The 7,224-nt window shown below is 35.3% G+C and overlaps 1 long non-coding RNA gene across 1 annotated transcript; it reads right to left on the bottom strand.

The window, feature by feature from the left end:
* Positions 1–56: 56 nt before the first annotated feature.
* On the bottom strand, positions 57–6,410 carry LOC119535994. The gene is made up of 4 exons (XR_005217332.1): positions 6,340–6,410; positions 6,175–6,220; positions 4,673–4,765; positions 57–271 (listed from the first exon to the last, which is right to left on the bottom strand). It is a non-coding gene; the product is annotated as an uncharacterized LOC119535994 (long non-coding RNA).
* Between the last annotated feature and the right edge of the window lie 814 nt (positions 6,411–7,224).

A 7,224-nucleotide genomic window follows, 5' to 3' on the forward strand; every position in this document is an offset into this window, starting at 1 on the left:
TGACTGTTCCTGTAACCGCAAGAAATCTCTAAGTAAAAAAAAATATATAGGGCAAAACCTTGTACACTGCACAATATTGTCTTCTATCACATTAAGAAACAACAACAAAAAAATACACATATTCCTAAGTCCAATTTTCTTCATAAAGAAACTTACCTCAATCCGGCCATGTTCTTTGAAGGAGAGTTTGATATAGGAATTCTCACTACTTTGGTATGCACCTGGTTCTTTGTCAGGAGGTGCTGGGTGAAGATGAACCACTATTTTGGCACTAAAGAAAGAATAAATAGAATGCTTTTTGTTGCCTTTTTAAAAATCATTAATTCTATTATTATAAATTATAATACACCGCATATCACTTTTAAAGTTCTGGTAGAAACAAAGACCATCCTGAAAAGCAGCCTTTTAAAACTGTATTAATTTGAAAAGATCTCTATGTAACACTTACAACTTACGAACCAAAAAGTTTCAAGCTACTAGCTCTATGGATTACATTAAAATGTGATTTTAGAAAACAAGTTCAAAGAAAACTGGCTAAATTTTGGGTGGTGTATGATTAGGGTTTTCCATCTACAGAGTCATTGCCAGGAGTTAAAAGGGGCCAGTGATTTCTGCCAAATCATACTACCATACTCATTTTGAAAACAAAATGTAAAAACTTATCTGTGTTTAAACGGCCAGCTGACAATTCATTAAAATTCCCTCCAAGACTAACATACTACAGTGTCATTTTGTTGGAAAATTCACTAAGTCAACAGCATGATTTAGAAAGATACCCAATAGCAAAAGCAATTCTCAAAATGCTGCTGCTCTTGGAAAACAAACCACCATTATCTTTAGGTCTACCATTCTCTCCTATGCTGTTAAAAATGCCACCATATTTATTTAGCTTTATAAATTTGTTTTCTTCCCTTTCTTCCCCATGTATTCAATACACAGTGCTCCCCAGGGGAGTGAATCTCCCTGGCAACGTGGAATATGACTCCCAGGGAGGAATGTAGACCCGGCATCGTGGGACGGACAACATCTTCTTGACCAAAAGGGGGATGTGAAAGGAAATGAAATAAGCTTCAGTGGCAGAGAGATTCCAAAAGGAGCCGAGAGGTCACTCTGGTGGACACTCTTATGCACAATATAGATAACCCTTTTTAGGTTCTAATGAATTGGAATAGCTAGCAGTAAATACCTGAAACAATCAAACTACAACCAGTAGCCTTGAATCTTGACAACAATTGTATAAAAATGTAGCTTATGAGGGGTGACAATGGGATTGGGAAAAGCATAAGGACCACACTCCACTTTGTCTAGTTTATGGATGGATGAGTAGAAAAATGGGGGAAGGAAACAAACAAACAAACAGACAAAGGTACCCAGTGTTCTTTTTTACTTCAATTGCTTTTTTTCACTTTAATTATTATTCTTGTTATTTTTGTGTGTGTGCTAATGAAGGTGTCAGGGATTGATTTAGGTGATGAATGTACAACTATGTAACGGTACTGCGAACAATCGAATGTAGGATTTGTTTTGTATGACTGCGTGGTATGTGAATATATCTCAATAAAATGAAGATAAAAAAATCCACAGTGCTCTATAAAGATTAGAGAAATCATGAAAGTCATAATTCAAAATATTCTGAATACCCAGTTTACAGCATTTTCTTCATGATCACATTAGAAATAAACCTATTACTAAGTTCTACTTTCCATTGTTTAGACCCACGTGGTTGCCTACATATCACTGTAAAAAGGAAACCACAAATTTTAGGTCTTTCCAATGGAACACATGCTTTGGTTAGTGAACTCTGGCCAGCCTTGTAAGGACTCTTCCTCTATTACTTTGTGGTAAACATCAGTAAGGGAAGTGAGCAAATTAGCAGCATAAACCAAATCACAGGACTTTTTGAAAGAAATCATCAAATAAAGCAAAAAACAACAATTAGGATAGGGTCACATGGTCTGGAAAGCTAAATAACCTAAGCCCTACTATCAGATTGTGCCAAAAGAAGTCCAGTGAAAAGCTAAATGATACAAAATAACATTTAAAAATTCCAGAGTAAGCATTAAAAGATCCATGCCAGCTTTTTCCTATATTCATTTATTGGATCATTCAATTATCGTATTTACCAAATTTAAAATCCAACAAATGAAAGAAGCATCTGAGTTCAGAGATGTTAGGTGAAAAAATACATACGTTGCAGAATCAATGAGATATGGTAATTGTTTGAGGAGGCAGGGTTGGAAACTAAAGAGAAGTCTGAGAAAAGTTAACCTGGCATGGCATTAAATTCCTCCTCACTGGAGATATTTTAAAAATAAGACATCAACGTGAAGATAAATATTTAAAGTATTTTTTTGTTATTGAGCTTAGATTTCCTAGGAACATAGCAGAGAAAAAATTCCAATGATTGGAACACCTTTAAATTTTACTTTCTATAACTTAGTAAGTTAGAGGAAAGTAACATGGCAGAAAACATAAATTATAGGAACCATTAGCTCTAAAAATATATGGCTTATTAATCTTTTCAACATGTTGGTTAGTTTCTTTTATGCCAAACAAGCAACCTTTCATGGTGGTTGTAACATTAGAATTAAGTCATGCATTGCACTTCCAGTGAAGTACAATCTTTATTTAACTTCTATAAAAGTGTACAATTATGCCAAACTTGAAGGTTCTATATGGGAAAAAAATCTCATACCAATATCAATATTAGTTCATATAGATCCCTCAATTACATGTACTTAAGATACAAGCCCAAATTTGGGGTACACTTAAATAAACAAAAACATGTGAACCTATGGCTTTAAATCAGGGTGACCACAGCACCCGGGTTGCTGGGAACAGTCCCATTCTAGACTTCTTGCCCCAATTTTCGTATCATATTCATATCTGTTACACAGATAATATTACTATATATTATTTACATAGTATTCTATTATTCATATAATCCAACACTCATATTATTCTTATTCATGTCCCAGCTTGGACCGTAACTATTATGATACCTATTTAATGCTGACACCTGAAAATGTCAAAGTTGAGAAATAAACTTAATGCTAAATTAGAAACTATTTTTCTTAGATGGATAATTTCTGATTTTATATACTGAACAACAGGTACGCAGATGTGAAAACAGGTATCTGTGGAAATACATACAATGATAGCTAGTCAATATTTCTTTATAATAACCTGAGAATATATTATGGCAAACCTTAGTATTCTATTCATTCTTTAAGAGAGACTTCATACCCCAATGAATCTAAATGTGTGAAGACACCTTCTTAAAGGTATTTTCTTCCTGATCACTGACTATTATTTATAAAGCCCCAAAACATTAATATTAGATTCATTCTCATGCATGCAGTCATGGCATAGCAATAAGACAGCAAAGTTAAGCTTGACTGGAAATATGTTTTGACTGTGAATAAAGACTGTAATATACAGCCCTTCCCTTTCCCCAATGCCAGCTGCCTGTTCTTCACCGAACACAATCTGGAAAGAGGAATGGTCGTGCAGCATTCCTAGGATGCATTCAACAGGAAACAAGACTTGTAAGACTTGTCAGAAATTCCTGCTTTATCACATTTTACACAGTGTTTTATACCTATCAAGTACTTAATAATGAAAATAATTAAAGAAAAATTAAATAATACTGTGATGGCATTTTGCTGTGTGGAAGATCATTAAAGGTTTAAAAGTTTGACTACCTTTAATTTCATAGTGGGTGTAGTTTTAAAAAATATTTATATGAAAACTTTATACATACAATATTAACTTTGACAGAAAACAAAAATAAAACAGATAAATCAAAACAATGTTAAGGAGTATTGTGGGATGGTTTTTCTTTATAATTGTTCTTCATCCATACACAAACACAAAATTTTTAAAAGAAAATACTGAGATATTTTCCCTTTTTTGTAAATCTAATTTTAAAAATTATTATACATGACTGGCATGTAACAGGTCTAAGGGTTTATCCAAATTTGCCTCATAATATGGCAGTAAAAATTATATTAAGATTAAATAATTTATAAACATGACTTAAAGATAACCCACCCCAAATGATTATTGTAACGGTCCCTAGAGTGTAAGCTCTTACAGCAGTCAACTCCATTCCTCAACTGTAATGGCTACCCCTAAACTTTGAGATGCTGATCCATTAGTTTATGACCTGATGGGTCTCTGGAACGACGGGTATCTCTGAGACACCTGAAACTCAGAGCTAGACCTTAGCAGTTTTGAATGCCAGTATCAGTGTATTCAGCAACTGGTAAAAAAAAAAACAAAACAAAGGTGAAAAAACGCCCAAACTTCAATTAGTGATACGAATAAAGCAGATCTGGTTAAGACTAGGGCAAATGGGGCCAAAGGGTAAAGGTCGAAACTGGCTGTGTTTTAAAACTTCAACTTCCTCGTGAGACCCAGGGAAGAGATGTCTATTTGGTGCAGGATCTATATTTTCTAAACAGTATTACTCTACAGTTGGTTTGTTCAAACACCACAATTACATGGAACTTTGAATAGGAAGTGAGATACGGTAGGTTAGTAGAGGTTAGAGTGAAATAGTGACACATCCCAAAGTAATTTGGGCACAGAATAAAAAATCTATTTACAGTCCCTCCACCCCCCACCCCGAGGAGCTGGGGGAAGGTGTAGAAGTGTTGGATTTCCTCACCTGGACTGGTGTTGATGTTGTCACAAACACTGGGACTGGAGGTTTCATGTGCCGAGCCCTCTATCATGGGACTTGCCCTTAGGAAGCTTGTTACTGCAAAGGAGAGGCTAAATGTGCATATAATTGTGCCTAAGGGACACCCCCTGAGTACCTCTTTTTTGCTCAGATGTGGCTCTCTCTCCCTCTCTCTCTGAGCCAGTTCAGCAGGTGAACTCACTGCCCTCCCCCCTATGTGGGACCCAACTCCCAGGGGTGTAAATCTCACTAGCAATGCAGGATATGACTCCCGGGGATGAATCTGGACCTGGCATTGTGGGATTGAGAACATCTTGACCAAAAGGGGAAGTGAAATGAAATGAAATAGTTTCAGTGGCTGAGAGATTTCATATGGAGTCGAGAAGTCACTCTGGTGGACATTCTTTTGCACTATATAGAGAACATCTCTTAGGTTTTAATGTATTGGAATAGCTGGAAGTAAATATCTGAAACTATCAAACTCCAACCCAGCAGTCTGGACTCCTGAAGATGACTGTATAAGAATGCAGATGACAAGGGGTGAGTGTGATTGTGAAAACCTTCTAGATCACAATCCCTTTATGTAGTGTATGGGTGGAGCAGCAGAAAAATGGGGAGAAAAACTAAATGAAAAATAGGGTGGGATGGGGGATGGTTTGAGTGTTCTTTTTTACTTTTATTTTTTACTCTTATTCTGATTCTTTCTGATGTAAGGAAAATGTTCACGAATAGATTGTGGTGATGAATGCATAACTATATGATCGTACTGTGAACAGTTGATTGCATACCATGGATGACTGTATGGTATGTGAGTATATTTCAATAAAACTAAATTCAATTAAAATAAATAAATATTCATTTAAAATAAATAAATACATAAATAAATACATAAAAAGGGGGAAAAAAGATAACCCACCCCATCCTAAAAAAAAAGATTTCTTTCCTGAATGTATATATTTTTAAAGAATTAAACAACATTAACAGTCTAAGGCAAGCACTCTCAATGGGGTAATAGTACCCCCAAGGAGGCAAAAATTGGTTCTTAGGGTGAAAAAAGGCCTTAAATGGTTAGTGGCACTTTCAGAGGGCCACAATACAGTACGTATATATCTGTGGTATTAAATTTTCATGGGAATAGGGGGTAATTAGGAAAATTGAAATGCAGACAAGATAGCTTATATTACTGGCAACAATGAATTTTATATATACATATAAAGGCACTCCTCCCTAGTATGTGGGCAAAAGTGTGCACTGCATAGCAGACATATCCACTTGACTCTACCAACAACCTGAGAGAAAGGGTTGTTTTGAAAATGTAAAAGACACTTTTAAGGAACCCTCACAACTGATGGGAGAATTACTCCCATCTTACATGCCGAACATTTGGGTATAGAGCAGGGTTTGACTGGTGTTTAAAAACATGATTCTCCAACCCAGTAGCTACACAGACTTTTCCAGAATTGAATGAGGGACAACACCCTACTTACCCTATTTGCATTCCATTCAAAGAGATCAAACGGGACATACAACATTCTGAAAATAAAAACATATTGCATCTATTTGTAGTTTGGCCAGAAAGGAAAAAAGAAAGAAAGAAGGAAAATCTTCAGTGATTTAAAACCCAGAACAGATGCAAAAAGACTGTATCTTACATGATTTTTCAGATCTCTCAAAATTAGTCAACGTGTACTGAGAAGGAGGGCCCAGGCATCATGTTTTATCTAGAAAGATAAGGTCACCACAAAATATTAATAACATGTTACTGAATGCTGCCCAGATTTTCTTTCTCATGAACTACACAACACTGTTAATCGTAAGAATGAATATGATTAACTTTATTCCAAATTAAAGAGAAGCAAATCACAATGTAAAGAGAAGCAATGCTACACACTTCATAAATGTAAGCTACCCCAACTTGACAGGATGAGGAAAAGCCTGGAAACAACCTAGACGTCCACTAACCGAGGAGTGGTTAGAGAAAGTATACCTCCATACCACGAAATCCATGCAGAGGGGAAAAAGAATTACGAGGTAGAGGAGGATGGACTATCTTAGAACTCCAAGACAATTCTGGGAAAAAAGTAATTTGCATATAATGTGATGGAATAATATACATGCATACATGTATACATATTTATATATATCCCCCTAAACTACATGAGTGATGTTATATATATGCATCCATACAGAACTAATAGAAAAAAGATGTAAAAGGAACACACAGTGATTTGTTAAAATGACAGGAAGGAAAGCAAAGGGAGCAAAGGGCCCTTTTTTTATTCTGTACACTTCAGTATTGACTGAAGTTTTTTACTATGTGGTTGGATTCATGTGTAACACCTGTATAATTTTTAAATAATTTTTTAAATAATAGGAAAAACAAGAAATAGTTACAAATATGTGCAAGAATAATTCTGCATGGAGATTCAATATATGGCACTGGAACGACTGGGTTGCCAGGTAGGGAAAAGGTTGGATTTATACCTAACTCGTTGATCCAAAATTGATTCTAGATGGATTTAATATTTAATTTCAGA

This window comes from Choloepus didactylus, chromosome 6, assembly GCF_015220235.1.
Source record: "Choloepus didactylus isolate mChoDid1 chromosome 6, mChoDid1.pri, whole genome shotgun sequence".
Lineage (NCBI taxonomy): Eukaryota > Metazoa > Chordata > Mammalia > Pilosa > Megalonychidae > Choloepus > Choloepus didactylus.